The 17,846-nt window shown below is 39.5% G+C and overlaps 1 pseudogene; it reads right to left on the reverse strand.

Annotated features, from left to right (window-relative positions):
• Positions 1-3,894: 3,894 nt before the first annotated feature.
• Positions 3,895-17,846, reverse strand: part of LOC107140743 — a 27,953-nt pseudogene continuing 14,001 nt past the window's right edge.

Here is a 17,846-nt window from a genome sequence, read left to right on the forward strand (position 1 = left end):
CTCTGATAGCTGTCTTAAGTTCCAGAACCCTCCAGTGGATTTGCCAAGCCTTCCCTACTGCATGGTTGTTTGGGACACTACTACTTAATCTTCTTTCCCTCTCCTTTTTGTTCAAGGTCCTACTTGCATCACAGCTTGCTACCTCTGTCAGACTTTTGCAAACCTTTGACTATTTCCTCTTGTATAACTTTTTGAGCCCAACAGAGAATCCTTGCTTGTCTAATTCTGTCTTGATATCTGCTTTGTGGAGGAGCCAGAGTAAAATTCTGTACATAAAATATACACACATTCCCATAAGTATGTATAAATGTATACAGTATACCTAAGAAGTCTCAACACTCTGTAGTCTAAAGCAAAGCTTCCCAATTGGATTTATCCTCTCAGTCCTGGGGAATCTTCAGAATTTGACTATGGACCTCCCAGATTGATTGCCACAGGCGCTAAGGAGCTCACTCATTTTCTTCAGTGTGCCATTAATAGCTAATTTCACGGAGGTCCCCACTTACTATCCCTGTTTCTGAGCCAATAATTGGTCTTCGGAATACAGTAGTCTCCCCTTATCTATGGTTTCACTCTTCATGGTTCCAGTTACCTACAGTCAGCTGCAGCCAAAAAATAATAAGTGGAGAAATCTAGAAATTAACAACTCTTCAGTTTTAAATTGCACATCTTTTTGATGAAACCAGATGGAATCTCTTGTCATTTCGATTCATCCTTCCTGGACTATGAATCATCTCTTCATCCAATGTATCTAGACTGCACATCTTACCTTCATAACAGTTACTTGATAGCAGTCTTGGTTATCAGTGCATTATCTAGAGTTAGGTACTATCTATGGTTTTAGGCACTACTTATTTATAAACAAGTATACTGACTTGAGGTATAACATAGCTGATACAGTCTATGAGCTGAGAGGGCTTACAAATGGGAAGTCAGACAACTGAACGATTATAAAGGAAGTGGAGAGAAATTCTGGAAAATTAAAATTGTAGAGGTCACAGACTGATAGGGCAAGGCAATGGTCAATAGCCACCCATGTCTAGCCACTTGAGGATATCAGTGTTGGGAAACAGGAGACCTGGCTTTGGGAGACTAGGAACCTGAACTTCAGTCCTGGCTGGTTTGGCTTATGATTTTAGACAAAAAATACTCTGGGCCTCAATTTGTGTGGAAGGGTAATAATGGAGAGCCCTTTTTTCTTTTTATTTAGTGTTGAACATTTTTTTAAGTTTTTAAAGTTTTACATTAGTAATATACTAAGACATAGGATTTCTGATTCTTAAAGAAGTTATCCTTCGATGTTTGGTTATTGGCTTAGAGGTTGTAGAAGTCTATTATTTTGTTCTTAAGCACTTTATGAATTCAGTCTTGGTCCTTGATTGGTAAAATGATTCCATCATCTCCTTAGCAATGTTTCTTGAGAATATTCAGGGCAGTCTGACCAACCTGATGGTTCTCATGAAATTGTAAATCCTCAATTCATTAATCCCGCTGAGTTCTGCTATTTGAAAACAAAGTTTTCCTTCTCAAACAGTTTCTCTGCCATCTGGTGACATAAGAGAGAACATTGAGGATACTAGAACAATTTTAACATCGGGATAGTGAGCAGCTTTGCCAGTGGCTCTAAGACTCCAGATTGGACAAGCTGGAACAACTGTTAGTCCAAAGTGAACCTATTGTGATGTTAGCCACCACCTAGACAGCCTCCTTCTGGGCTTTAAGTTCTCTGTTTTCTAGCAGACCCACCAATGGAGGCAGCATGTCATAAGCAATCAGCTGCTAGATGTGCAGGTGGGCCCTGCAGCCATGTGGCTCAGGGCTCAGGCTCCCCACTTCTGGATAGAGGACTGAGTGCTGCAGGAGCTGGAACAGCACCCTCAGCTTGCTTGCATCAGTGACCACCTGGTGACAGTTTCCCAAGCAGGAGGAGGGATTAGTACTAGGCTTCTCTCTCTGTGCAGCCCAGAAACTAACTCCATCATGAGCGCAAGACCCTCTCTGTGGCCTTCTCCAGCGGCTTCACTGCCTCCTCAGTAAATAATTGCTTCAAACCTCTGCCTCAATCAAGATAGTCCAGGCTATGCCATGACAGCACAGAAGCCAAGTTTCTGTGATATAAATGACATTTCTCACTCGTGCTACATTTTTACTTTAGGGGCGCATGGGATGCTGCTCCCGCTTATTTTTGCTCTTAGATCCAGGTTGAAAGAAGAGGCACTATCCATTGTAGTGGTCACCGTGGCAGGGGAAACAAGAATGTAGGGAAGCATGCACTAGCTGTTAGAGTTTCAATTATTTCTGCCCTTATTCTGTTGACCAAAGCAAGTCCTTTGGCCAAGTCCAAGTTTAAGGGAGCAGAAAAACAAGATTATGGTGATAGTTTCCCATGGTGTAAATTTCTTTGAAAGTCAGAAGGAAGAAAAGTCTTGAGTCAATTTATTCTTGATCTTAGACAAAAGATAGAGAAGCAATTTAATCAATTTTAAAGTGGTGTACTCTATTGTTAGTTAATATAAGAGAATTTTAAAGATGTGCTCCAGGACAGAGAAGGGGCCGTGTGCAAAGGAATGGTCAATCTTCTTGTGCTGTATAAAAATACCATAGCTCAGATGACTTATAGATACATTATTTTATTTCTTCCAGGATGGAACCTGGGAAATCCAAGATCAAGTTGTGGGCAAACTCAGTGTCTGGTGAGGAGCTGCTTTGTAGTTCACAAATGGCCATCTTTTTTCACTGAGTAAAATAAGGGGGGAGGGGAAGGGAAGTCTCTGAGGCCTCTTTTCCAAGGCACTAATTTCTTTCCTGAGGACTCCCATTTCATCATGACCTAGTTCCCTTCCACCTTCAAAAACCATCTCTGGGGACTGGGATTCAACATGTGAACTTTGGGTAGATACATATATGGAGTCTGTGGCAAGAACAATAAGCAGGATATTTGAACAGCTCTGATTACTACCACACCCTCACTGATGTTCTGTTTGTTTTCGCTCTAGTGAAACGTTGATAATGTCATATCTACAACAGGAAGTGTATCTCATTCTGTGGTCAGTATCCTGGTCTGAACTGCAAGTCAGACAGTGAGGGGCAAATACTCACAAATTGCCTTATAGTGAAACAGTACAGCAAATAAGGCAGGTTGTTTGAGAGTCAGAGCTTTCTAGCTGTGTACCTAGGACCTGCATCGTGAATTGCATTGAGCTGTACACTGTGTCCTTCCTGGGTAGAGATTAGTGCTCCATAATGCTCACTAACTTCTCATGCTGCCTCCTACTCAGAGTAAGTTCTCAAAGCTAATCTTTGTGTGTTTGCTTAACTTATTTTAACTTTCCAGTTTTCATGCCACTTGGTTATTACCAATGGCATAGTTTTTCCATTTCTGTTGTTTTGGTGTTCTTATATGTGAGATGAGAAATGTATTAGGAAAACAGAACAGCATTATTCTTGCTAGTGCAATACAGGAAGACAGGAATGCCCAAGAGACATCTCAATTTGAAGAATGTAAAATTTTTTAGACTCCTTAAAATTGTGTATTCTTCCAGAAAGATCTTATGTATATAAAGAATACGCATACTTACCTATCTATCTATCTATCTATCTATAATATGCACATATTTATATCTTTCCTATTCCCTTTTTCACACAAATGGTAGTATAGTATACTGAAAAAATATAGTATGCTCTCTCTGTTCTATATTTTTGACTTTGCAATACTTCCTGATTAATATTAGTACACAGAATTATTATTCTTTGGTTTTTAATCATGACACTATTAATTTGTTTGGATATATCATTGTCTTTTCAGTATATATATATATTTCACTTTATTTGTTTCAAGGCTTCTTTACGAGGTGTCCTTTTATAGATTGCTTGAAATGAAAAGTTTATACAAGATTATTTTGAAGTAGTATTTTTACTTTTGGGTAGTTTCCTTATCTTATTAGGGTTAGAAATCAGTTTCTTTATTTTAAGAAGCTGTAATGCTACAGAGACATGCTGACCTTTAAGTTTTCTCTTGTGCTTTGAGAGGTCTTCAAATGAAGTTTCCAAAGTCTCTTTATCTTGGCTTCCCAAAGATTCAGTCTCTAAATAGTCTCAAGAATCTTCAATTCTGTTTTGAAGCCAAGGTACAGTTAAACTGGTCACTCTGGGAATGATAGCTCTTACTTCGTCCACAAAGTCAGTGGTGTTTTTTTTGAACCCCACTGCTAGCACACATTTTAAGCCAATGACACGGTGGAGTGTCTCACTGAGACTGGGAACCTGACAGGCAAGAACAGTTCTGTTTACACTTAACTGAATCACGTGTGAGGCGATGATGGCAGGCTTGACAGACTTGACCGACTTACACACCAGAACCAAGAGCAGTTTCCGCCTTTCCAAGGCTCTGGTGACTTCATTAACACTGAAGGCAAGCTGCTTCCTGACTCACACAGGCATCCACCCTGACACTTGCTGATTAGCTTCTGCCTTTTTGTCCTTCAAATTCTAACTAGTATCAACATCTAGGCTTCATCTTTTTACCCTGTGCTTCTTTATAAAAGGTGTTTTTTCCCATTTTTTTATTATCTTCAATTTTTCAAAGTCCAGTAGATTTGAACTTCTGCTCAAGTGTCTGTAATATGAAGTGTATGTCCTCCCTCTCCAGGGTGTTCCAACAGACAGCATAGGGTTGTTCAATGATGTCTTTAAGACTAGAGGTCTTGTCTTGTGAATGGGTGGCTTATGTGTGTTCCATTCCCCACCTTAGAGAAATTCAATCTATGGTCTCTCCTTAAGGGAAGAAAGGCTGTAAGCCACCTGTGTTTTGACAGTAGGTGATTGACTAGGCATAGTCTCCTGGCTAGAGGCAAATAGAAAGATGGCAGAGAGGTATATGCTTTATGGTGGAGGCTTGGAGTGATTTTCCTGGAAGCTAAATTTCCAGGGTTTCGTGAGGCCTTAGAACCTCTGTTTTTCCAGGTCTACTCTATGGTTCTATGCAGAAAAGCTCAGGCCACAGAGCCTCAGCTTTTGGACTGAAATGTGACTCCTTGTATCCTAATATAAAACACTCTAACTTGAATTTGTTCGGAATTTTTTCTGACTTAAAAGAGTTTTAACACATCTGGTGCACATCTGTATTTTAGCAGCTGAGGAGGCTGAGTCGGGAGGATCTCAAGTTTGAAGTCAACCTCAGCAATTTAGTGAGGCTTTCCTCAAAATAAAAAAAAAAATAAGAACAGGACTGGGAATGTAACTCTGTGGTAAAGTGCATCTGGATTCAATTCCCAGTACAAAAACAAACAAAATAACTTTAACAGGGCATTTTGTCAGCTTTCCCTTACTATAACAAATACCTGAGAGTAAATTTTTTTTTCCAGCATTGGGGATTTAATCCCAAGGTGCTTAACCTGAGCCACATCCCCTGAGCCACATATTTTATTTTGAGACAGGGTCTGGATAATTTTCTTAGGGCCTCACTAAGTTGCTGAGACTTGCCTTGAATTTGTAAACCTCCTGCCTCAGCCTGCTGAGCTGTTGGGTTTACAGGCATGAATTTATAAACAGGAAAAGTTTATAAAGAGCAAATTTATAAAGAGAAAAGGTTTAGTTTGGCTCATGGATTCAAGATTTCAAACCCTGATTATTGGTGGGACACATTGCTTTAGTTGTTATGGTGGCACATCATAGCAGGAGCATTTGGCAGAGTCACACTAGTTACTTCATGGCCCGGAAGCAAAGGAGAAGAGGAAGACAGGGCTGGGGTCCTGCCATCCCCTGCAGATCCCCATGACCTCAGGACTCCCACTAGGCCCTACCTCCTAAAGGTGCCACACCTCCCAGTAACACCACACAAGGTAAAGAGGATCCAGCCTTTGGGGGAAATTAAGATCTCAACTGCAGCACTGCATTTATTCTGTTTCACTCCAATTTCTGACATGTGTTAATCAACAAAAACATACTCTCTCCGAGTTTTCTAACAATAAATTCCTATGTTGATGATGAACATTAAATAGTACAATGAAGGAATTGTTCAAGGTGTAGTTCCTGCCCTATGTGGCTTCACTGCATAAAGCACCCCAGAGAGCACTGGGTCTTTCCATGGGCTCAGGCCAGGACCTGCCTGTCTGAAATCATTTCTAGCACCTGTGTGGGATTTCATAAATCCTAATCATCTCCCACACTTGGGGTGCCAGAAAAACCAGTTAGGTTTAGGTTTCCAATCATAAGTTGATTCAAATGATGACCCCAAGCACCCTGAATTGAGCAAGAGAGGCAGAGAATATGGTAGGAAGGCAGGCAGTCAGAAGTTAAAGGATCTTGTCTTCTGTGTTTCGTTCTGCTTCTAATTAACTAATTGATCTTTAACAAGATCTCTGTTTCCTCAACTATAAATTTGAGGGTTTTATAAGAGACAAGTGAGAAACAATACCTCCCACAGTGGCAAAACATCATTACTATTATTATAAGGAGACTGTACATGGTAGAGATGCAATAAACCGAACCAGTCATTATCAGCATTCCATTACCTCAAGACTTAAAAATACAAATTGGTGATTTTTAAAAAAGGACTATTAAGTTTGCAAGAAATGTTTTTTTGTTAAATCAGTTTAGACATAGTAAAGAGAACTTATAAAGTTGTTTCCTTGAGGTAGATAAGATATATACCCAGTGTACATATTAAAATCAGGAAGCTGTTATCAATTAAATACTGGGCAAAAAGTTTTCTCAGCCAGTGTCTTAAACCTTGTCCAAAGATCTTAATCACCCAAGTGTTCTTATAATAATACAGTGTTCTTCCAGACCTACTGACTCTGAATCTCTCATGGAGATCTACAATATATATTTTAAATAAAGAGCCCAGTGATTCTTACTATCAGGGAAGCTTGGGAAATGCTAAGCTCAACCATACTATGTGCTGAACTCATTCCTAAGATGCTTTTTAGTAGAGAAAATTAAAACTGGAAAGTTTCTTTAAGATCTTCTTATTCCATTGGGTAGTGTTCCAGTTATCAATTTATTGCTTTTCAGCTTCAAATCCATCTTTCTCTGCTCTGCCGTGTGATACAGACTCTGGACCCTGGGAACATGGCTCCCTTCCCAGCTGGCACAATTTTAAGATCTGCCAATTTTCTGCCATCGGTTGTCTCCAATTAACCCCCTCCAATCTTTTCCAGAAGCCTAGGATTAGACTCCACCCACCCCAAAACTGGAAAATGAATGTTTCTACTTAAAAAATTTTCTTTGGGTTTCAGGACAGTGCTCTGCTGATTGTCCACCTGTTCCCCTGCTTCAGTGTCCTCTACTAGCTCCTCCTTTTCTTCTGCCCTCTGATGTCTGCTTGCTATAGAACTCAGTCTACCTACACTTAGCTCCCTGGATGATGATATCTTATTGCATGGCCTTAAGTGACATTGACTTCCTAAAGATTCCAAAATTGGAACCTCCAGTTGGACTTCCTGAAACTCCAGCTGCTTGTCTGGTATCTCCACTCGCATATACTGGATGGGAATCTTAAACTTTTCGTGCTCCAAACTTAACTGTGCAACTTCTCCAGTCTGCTCTTCTTTCAGCACTTGTCAGTTAACAGAAATGTTATGTTTCTAGTTGTTCAAGGCCAAAAATTTTGTCTCCTCACTCTCTGGTCCTATATTAAATCTATCAGCAAAATGTGTTGGCTAAGTCTTCAAAATACCCAGAATCTGATTGCTTCTCATCACCTCCACAGCAGCCTTCCTCATCCAAGCCAGTTGGTGTGTTGTCTGGGTTGGAGAGGATCCTCCTTTCTCAGGACAGGCGAGGTCGACCCATAGTCCATGTGACCTCCTCTCAGTGCTTCAAAGCCCTCCATCTTTTCTGGCACAGTAATCATTGCATTGTTCCTTGACATCTTATGTTCAGGCCCTGGCTTGTGGATCAGCTGTAGACAAGTACATGACCCCTGACCATGTGGCCAAGAGAAAAAAGGGGCATGTTGGATGATATGATGGCTTTGAAAGCTTCACCTGGACTCAAAATATGTTCCTTCTGCTTCCACTTCCATGATCAAAGCATGGGCATGCTGAGTTCAACATGACGGGAATGCAGAGTTGATTCTTGCTCTTCATAGAAGTTATGATCTGTAAGGTCACAACAAACACTAGATCAGCAAATACTAAACCCTGGCTCCAAAGTTAGGAAGTACATTGTCTGTGGTCACAATGTTTTTATTAGCTAAAACACTATTTGCCAACATCTTTGTAAAACAAGTCAGTCTCATGTTTTTTTTTTTTAAAATATATGACAGCAGAATGCATTAAAATTCTTATTACACATATAGAGCACACTTTTTTATATCTCTGGTTGTATACAAAGTATATTCACACCAATTTGTGTTTCATACAAATCTCATGTTTTTTTAAAAACTTTCTTTCACACAACACTTTTTAAAAAAGTTCTCAGTAGATATTCTTGATATCTCTATTTTTATATTGGGGAAATAGAAATGAAAGCAATCTTTATCCTGGGATGTATCCAATGGCAGCTTTTTGTTCCATGGGACTAAGGAAGTCACTGAGAAATTAAAAGTTGTTTGGAAGGATCCAGGTGTGGTTGTTTTGTATATTGCGATAGGTAGAAGGGATGAGGTGAAGTGTGAAGGCCCCTCACGTCCTCCATCTTTCCTCAGACTATGTCCTGGAACCTGGGCAGAGAAAGCGCGGTCCACATTTCCTGCTTCTCAGGATGGTTGATGGACAGGCAGCAATGGAGAATGACATGCAGGAGGAACGACACACCAGGCAGATTGGTAAAGATGGTGGGCTGCCCAGTCGTGTTGTCCTGATCAGCCCCACTGGGCACTTTGGAGGCCAACACTCTGGATGGCAGCTCCATAGGACAATCCTTGCCAACCCAGGGGCTTCCAGCATGTCACTCTGTGTGAGTGGCCTTTCCAGGACCGCTAGCTAACTTTTATAAAGTCGTCCTCTGTCTCCTGATCTGCAGACTTGCCCCACCCACAGGCTGAACAGTTGTCCTGCCCTATGGCCTTTTGCAACAAGCAAGCCAGCCAGCCAGGGCTAGCTGAGAAGCAGTTGACTGTTGTCCTCACACTGGGTAACATGATTTTTTTTTTCTTTCTGCCTCAAAACAATACTGTATACTGTGTCTTTTAACCAACAGTTATTTCATTGATCTGCCATTTTGGCCTCTTTTTCATATCTTATCACACACTGTACATGTTAACTTTATTACTTTCTGGATTGGTTTTACATACAAATTAACAAATTCCCTCATCTTTTTTTCTGGGATTGCCCTATTGTTGATTCATTAACATTCACTTCATGGCCAACAGTACTAACACTTGTGCCTGAATGAAGCTTATCTAATGAGAGTATTTTCTCTACAAGGTGCATTATCATCTTGTGTATGAGAACACCAGACAGCACTTTAGCATATAATGAGGAGTGTGGGCATTTTAACATCAAAATTACCTATAAAAAGCACACAAAAATGCAAACCTCCCCCCAAAAAAAATTCCATATCAGTGACCACAATTCCAAAAGGACACCTGTTAATCTTATGAAAGCTGAGACAAGATGATAGTGTTCCTTTGGTTGACCTCATTGAGAAACTTGTCTATTGGGCAACTTGAATGTTTCTTTACCTGGAGTAATGATTTGAAGTTACAAGTAAATTTTAGGGAGTGGGTAAACTTGCAAATATGGAACCCATGAATAACAAGAGTCACTTGTATCCTCTTCCCTTGGGACAACCATGAGATTTTCACGAACAGTAGTGGGACCTACGGCACCTCCTGGCTGACCTCCCTGAGTTAGTCTTTGCCCACTTCTGATCATCACACAGAAGCCAGAATGATCCTGTTGCAAAGCAATTCAAATTCTGTTGCTTACCTGCTGAGACTTTCTGAAAGCTGCTCACATTGCTCAAATAAAGATGATGTACTTAGGAGCGTTTGAGTGTGCCTCTGCCCCTTCCCCTACCACTGACCACTAGCATCTAACTTTACTCTGCTGGAGCCCTAGCACAGCCACTGTGCTGCACTGACTAAGTGTATTCCTTGGGGCCTGGAATGTTCTCCTCCAGGGTTCCCACTGCTTTTTTCCTCACTTCCTTTATCCCCTGCTCAAATATCTTAAGTATGTCCTTCCTTTCCAAATTACTTAAAATTGACTTCATTTTGTATTCTATTCTCTCTCATATTGCCTTTTGACACTTGCATTTTTAAAAATTCTTTCTCGTGCTTGTTCATTTTAAACACTTGTTGCTGCCAGCTCCTTTGTGAAGGTGCCCAGCACAAATAAGCGAATCATTGACTACTGGAGGAAGAGATAAGGGCTCAGGTCACCAAAGTTCATCCTATAGAACAAAGTTTGAGTTAAAGTAAATAGATACAATGTAGAAATTGTAAGTAAGATTTTCATTTGTTCCCTTATTAAATAGTGGAGCAATAGTAATTATTGGAGTTAGGTATATTCACTTGGAGAAGGGATGACTGAGTCCAGTTTTGAAGATAGGAAGGTTTGTGCTCTGGTAGAAAGTAGAAATTGTTACATATGTCAAAGAGAGGTGAAATTTGCAATGGCAGTAGTTTCAGAGCTGGAGGAGTGTGCAGTACCACACTTGTTTGACTTTTAGAGCTTACCAAGACTGAATGAATCCATATTGTCATCATTACTCTCTTCTAGCAGGGAATCTAGTAGTCCATAGGAAATGCCCTACCCTAAATAAAATGCTGCACATAAATCACTAAGATAGTACTTGGTATATAGTAAGTGCTCAATAAACAGTTATTATTAATAATAAGATTGGAAAGGAAGCTCAGATCCTCAATTTTCTCTGTCATCACTGCAGTTGTGCAGCATCCTAAACATCTCCTTTAGAGTTTTTGGAGTATCAGATCATTCAACAAATGTTCATAGCCCATCTACTGTATGCCAAATGATCCTATAGACACAGCAGGGAGCAAGAATGTCCCTTTTCTTAAGAAACTCCTAGTTTCATGGATGGTGTCATACCATGTGAGGAATTTGGGGGCAGGAACTAAATACACTGCTCAGCCAGGCTGATTAGTTTCCTTTCTTTTGTCTCAACCATGAGGATGACCTTTATAAAGAGACTAAGACCAAACTGAAGCCTTCCTTCTCCAACCTTTGGATCCCAGACTGGTTGTTTGCTCCACGGAATTTCTGGCTGAAAAACTCCTGCATGCGTCTACTGTACAGGCATCACAGTCTGAATTAAATTCTATCCTTTTCATTTTTTCCACACTCTCTAATTTTATTTGGATCATCTAGTTATTAGTAATTCTTGGCCTACAAACCAGTACAAAGAAAGAATGGGCAGAATGCACAGAAAGGTGATATGATGGACTGGAATATCCCAAATCCAGGGACGCCCAATGCAAATTCTGCCTGTTGCCAACTGGGGGTGGTACTTTGATTAAATTAACTTAATTTGTTAAATAAAAAAAAGTGATTACTGTGCCTCCCTCACAATATAAACCAGGTATGTAGTAGATGCTCAATAAATGTCAGTTCCACCTACTCATGTCATATACTTGAGATTGGAAGGGGTTACTGGAGAGGGAAACCATGCAGTCTGCTTATAATTCAGATATAGTGAACAGTTAGGCTAGTTAAGAAAGACTTTGGAAAGAATAAGTAAAGTGGCATACAGACTGATAAGAATTTCAATTTAATTCAAAAAACAAAATTTTGAGCAGCAGTTAAAAATGACCCTTTACGATATTTTTTTTATCCCTAAAAGAAAACTGATATGTGGAAAGAAGTGGTAGGAAAATTAATGTGTCCACACTTTTTTGCAAATTGGTTAACAATGTAAAGCAGAAGTTCAGCCATACATCACAGTAATCCAGTGACAAATTGGATTCTGCTGCAGGGTAGAAACTTAAATGCCTCTTCTGGAATATTTAATCAACTGGCAAGATGCTTAGGACAAAAGTCAATCAGCAAATCTCACCAGTGAAATTAATTGGAAGATTTTTCACATGAAGGAAAGTTAAGTAGTTCTACTCAGTGAGAAATACAGCTGCTACTAAAACATTTTATGGGGAAGCATGCGGTCATGATGGCAAACTTTTAAAATACATGTTCAGTTTTACATTATAATTTCACTGTAATTACATCAATAGAAATATACATTTGTTGGTTCTTTCATCCATATAAACTTTGATCCAACATCTATTTTGTTTGTGCGTGTGCACGTACATGCGTCTGATCAAATTCTAGAAAACGTAGATCAAAACCAGTTTCTTTGGTCAGCATTGGCTTTGCAATAGTGCCACCTTCTGGCTGGAGATCGCCTTCACAAGCTAGCCCTTGTCCACACTTGTGGACTTGGTGCTTGTTCAATTGATTTTGTTGGGGAATGAATGTTTGAATTAGACATGGTAAACCAGTTCCTGCAGGCTACCCTTGAAGATGCTGGTTGGAATGTGCTAAAAGAAAAAAAAATCACACAAATAAAAGACAACATAAAGAAAATAGAACTCAGAGAAAAACGGGTAAAAATACAGTTAGTAGCAGGGATTAGCATGCTTGCTTGCTTCTGGTTGTGCAGTTCTCCTTTAGAAAGGTACAACACAACTGAATAAGATGAAGAAAGGGTCAGATGAAATGATCATCCCCAAAGGCATAGGGATTTTCTGTAGTTTTGAACAGAGGGAACTCAGTGTCTCATGACTGTTCTGGGAAGAACAACTGTAGCAGCACAGGGTAAGGGCAGCCTCTTGAAACCAGGAGTTGGGAGAGGTAGTGCCACACTCTACAGATCATGCCAACACCATGGGTCTCATTAGAGTGAAGGGAGAGGAACATAAAACATGAACATAGACATTTTACATTTATTATCTAATAATTCTTGCAATAACCATGCCTTACAATGAGTCTAACCACCTTTGTAAATATGAGATCCTAGAAGCTCAAAAAAGTAAGTGTCTTGGTAATGTTTGTAGAATGCATAAGTGACAGCCCTGTTTCTGACTTCATGTGTATTTTATTTGGCTATTTTTTAATTTTCAGGAAAAGGGAAAAAAGGGAAACATGAGCTAATGTTCGTTCTTCTAGCATTTACTTTGTGCTACACATTACACTAAGTGTTTTTCATATATGGCTGCATTTACTTTATAAAATAGTATTGCTTAATCACAGTGCTTTTCCCCACTTGGAGCTCAAATGTGCTACTATTAATAGCATATTATTATTGTCACTTGTCTCATCCAAGAACAAAGTCTTCCCTTCTTTTCTTTCCCTTTCTCTCTTGCTTATATCCCAGCACCATGAGATGTAATTCTAATGTGTAGTGCATACATTTATTTGCACAGATGTGCTACTGCAAAATGTGTGCTGCTGTTGTGCCTGCCTTCATTCTAACTGATGTGTGGGTGATTTTTTTTTTTTGTTACTGGGGATTGAACTTGGGATCACTGATCCACACCCCAGCTCTATTTTGTATTTTATTTACAGACAGGGTCTCACTGAGTTGCTTAGCACCCAGGTTTTGCTGAGGCTGGTTTTGAACTCGCGATCCTCCTGCATCAACCTCCTGAACTGCTAGGATTACAAGCATGTTCCACTGCACCCAGCCATGTGCATGATTTGCTTGTCTCATTTTACTTCTTTATTCACGCAACACTGTTTTAAAAATCCTTATGTGTTGCTCTGTGTGCACGAGTGGATTACTTCTAACAGTTGACTAATGCTGCATTATGTGCCTGTGCCTCAGTTTACCATGCCACTCCCCAGGGGTGGCAGAGCAGTGCCCATCCTAATGCAAGCCTTTCAAAGATCTGAGGGTGGGAATTCCTGTGAGATACATATCTGGGATTTCTCACCAGGCAATTGAGCAGCAGCATAAGTGTTCTGAGGGAGGCAAACCCACTGTTCCCCAGAATGGCTGCCCGGAATCGGGCCAGGGCCCTGCAGCACCCTAAGCTTCCCTAAATACTCATCTCAGCCACAGTGGGATTATCCATCTTTCTAATTTCTTTTTGTCCTATTAGTCTAAAATACAACCTTGTCATTGCTTTAATTGGATATTTTGATAACCAGATCATTTGAACCTTTTAAAGGCCTTGGCCCCTAATGCTTCCTATTGAGGTCTTTTGACTGGTTCTTATAGGATCTGTGGGAGAGTCACAGATGTCCTGTTAGTCCCATTTCTAGATATGCAGAGAATGACTTGGCAAGATTAAGTGACTCCTTGGAGGTCATGAGAGCAAGCTGTGAAGCAGACATTTGAACACAATACTATTCCTCTGCAAAGCTGGGCATTAGGGACAGCATGTTGTCTATTCATCTTGACCTTGTATTTCTTAACCTTGGTCATTAGATAAGAAAACTGTGGGGTTTCAATTGTTAAATAACTCTTCAGCCAATGAAAAGATGATTACCCAAAGCAAAAGCAAATGGGCTGGGGATGTAATTCAGTGGGTAAGCTCTCCTGGGTTGAATAATTGCCACCAAAATAAAAAAAATCAAAAGCAAAAGAATGAAGTTGTGTTTCCTTCGTTTGATGCATTCTTCCCCTCGCCTACATTCCTCCTAAAAATGAGTTTGTTTTTAATAAACCAAAACCAAAAGAAGATTAATTCCCCATATTTCTATCAACTTGTCATAAACTCTGTGTCATGTCATGCCTGTTTTCCTGAATTGCCTTGAAAACATGTGTAAGTGTGTAAGGCATCTACAATGTGCAAAACCCCCTCCTAGAAACCTTGAGAAACAGGCAGGATCACGATTTTACAGATCTCTTTGATTTCCATCTAGAGGACACTTTAAAGGCAAGAGCCAAATCCTCAAATTGCTTATGATCTTTGCACTTAATACCTGTCTTGATGAGTTTCTTTACATAATTCTTGTGGCAGACTGCAGACACATAGGCTATTGTTTATTCTCAAATTTAAGTTCACATTTATTCATCAAAATAAGTTTCTTATCTCTGTAAGAAGGGCCAATGATAATTTAAAATGAATTTGTAGTTAAAAAGGCATACAAAGCAGGCAGGCAAGAGGTTTAATATTATCTCATATGTTTGTCAGAGCTTTATTGCTGTATTTAAAGATTTCCACGTGACTTCACTAACACTTTAGCAATAACTAGCATTACTAATGTAGAGATTATCTAAAATGGTTAAAAGTTGGCAAATTTACTGATTAAAGAATAATGTATTAGTTTGAACTTTTTAGATGATGAGATGATGGTTCCCAGAGGTTGAGGGGAAGGGATATGGGAGAAGAAGTTGGTGAAGTACACAGGATTTCAGTTAGACAGGAAGAATAAGTTCATATCATACTTCATGGTGACTAGTTAATAAACATGTTTTCTATAATGAAATTGCAAAGAGAGTAGATTTTAGGTGTGCTTATCACAGAAAAGTATATGTGAAATAATACACATGTTAAATAGCATGGTTTAACCATTCCACAATGTACGTACACACACTTATATATATCAAACTATAATATATATTGCCGCAGTCTGGCTGGGCAAAATAACCGGGAGGTGACAAGCAACTTGTGAAGGTTGAAGCGGGAACTGCTTTATTGCGGGGAAACTCAGTGGGAACTGAGCGGAAACTCAAAGTAGTGGGCACCCAAGGTAGCGGGAGCCGCTTTATTGTGGAACAGCAGATGTATATATACCTAACTGATTACACACAGCTTGACTCAATTAGCATCATCTAGATACAGCAGTCAGCCAATAAGGAATCCCCACCAACTTAATGACTCGGTGGCCTTGCCTCACAAACTACTCCTCCTGTCAAACTGCTAGGCGCCATCTTGACTTGATTTGTGGTCCCCAACATCTCCCCCTTTTGTTTTATTAAACAAGTATGTGGTTTAGGGACCGTGCCTGTTTTAGGTTGTCCAATATTACATATGGTCCTTACCCATCATTGGATGGTCTGACCTCAAATCGTCAGCCTCCTGGCTTAGGTTGGTACCATTGTAATTGGATCTTACCCATCTTTGACTACCGGCCCAACATTTTTAGCCATACTTGTGGATAACAACCATAGTGGTTTTTACACAGACACCATAAACAACCTGCCACAAGCAGAAGGAGGAGGATACAAAATGCCACGATACCAAGCCAATTGACGGCTCCAAGTAAGAAGCCCTTAGAAAAATTGTACCACTGATGACACTGTCAGCAAAGATACCCTGGTACTATTATAATTTGTTGTATCAATAGATTAGTTCATAATGTATATAAGTGATACATAGTCCAGGCAAGTTCTTTAAGCAGCTTAAAGCAGAGGAATCCACCAATATGTCCATTCCTTCTTGAAGCAAATCAACTCTTTGGTTGAGCATCAGAATTCCATTTCTAAGATGATCATCAATAATGTTTTGTGTTTGTAAAGCTTGTGCCACTTGTTGAGTTACATTATTTATTGATGCAGCAGTTTATACAGTTTGTGTGATAGCTATCGCAGAAGCTGCAGCACCAGCAGCAGCAGTAGCAACAGCTGTGATGATGGTAGCTGTAATTCCGAAGTCTATTTTTGTCTTCACTGGCACTGGGATGAAGGTAGGAATTCTGGCAATGATGGCTAAAGAAAATTGTGTAGCATTCCAGCAGGCACTAAGAAAACAATTTTCTGAATAATTTAGTATATTATCCTGAACAGAATTATTAGATATAATGAAAGGGAAATGTGAAAGTAAACAAACAGATCTGTTAACCTCCATTTTTGTTCACATTTTAAAACAATCCTTGTAAATTTCTGAATTTAGGTAGATTATTTCATAGAAATCAACATTTTTTTGAACACCTAGAAAAACTTGTAAGCTTAATTTTAAAGACATCTTTACTTTCATTACCCAATTTAAATTGAACTGTTTAAATCACATGAATAAAAGATACTTGGGTCCATTTTTTTTAATTTTCATGAGCGCTCCTCATATATCTGCCAATTTTCATATCATGTATATGACATATGGACATACGCACATACAGACATACAACACATAACACAAGTGTGCACACATAACACAATAGTAAAAGCCTTGTAGCTTTTCATAGGCAAAATCTCCATTGCAATGTTTAAAAACTCCACAGTTGATCAAAAAATAGAACTGATCAGAAAAACATTAACCTAGGTCTGTATGAGCTCAAAAAATAAAATTGAAAAAGAATCCTGGCTACCACCTGGGTTTGACTCTTCTTTTGATATCCCATCCTTCTTCCTGTAACTTGCATATGGGTCTGAAGGTATTCCCACAAGTAAGCCTCAAGGTTTTTTACATTTGAAATAGGCCTTAATGGTGCTCATTATTCATTAGCCTCCAGGTGTGGGAGAACCATTGTCGCAGATGTAAGGATAGCTAAACTGGAGTTCTGGATATCAGCTGTTATGGATTTGAGCCAAATCATCTTCTTTTTGGTCTGTAGAAATCGCTTTAGTTAGTCTCTCTGGAATCCAAATTGGCTGCTGTTCTCCCTATGGAAACACACAAACAGACCTCCGACTCCAGACAATCACTGGGTTAGGACCTTAGTTAATCTCTCTGGAATCCAAATCAGCTGCTGTTCTCCCTGTGGAAACACACAAACAGAACCCCAACTCCAGACAATCACTGGGTCAGGACCTTTCCATTGTCCTATTAGAATATCCTTTCAAAGTACCTTGGGCTTATGTACATTTTTTGGATACATATGCCTTTCCGCAGCACTAAGCCCTGATGAATCCTAATTTTAAAAGTTTAGAGTTAAAAGGGTTATTTTAAGTTTATGTTTGGGGGATATATACCCCTTCCCAATTCCCTCTTTTTGATTTAATAAGTACATTTTAATAGTTTGATGAGCTCTTTCAACTATGCCTTGTCCCTGTGGATT

Source organism: Marmota marmota, unplaced genomic scaffold (genome assembly GCF_001458135.2).
Source record: "Marmota marmota marmota unplaced genomic scaffold, marMar, whole genome shotgun sequence".
Taxonomy (NCBI): Eukaryota; Metazoa; Chordata; class Mammalia; order Rodentia; family Sciuridae; genus Marmota; species Marmota marmota.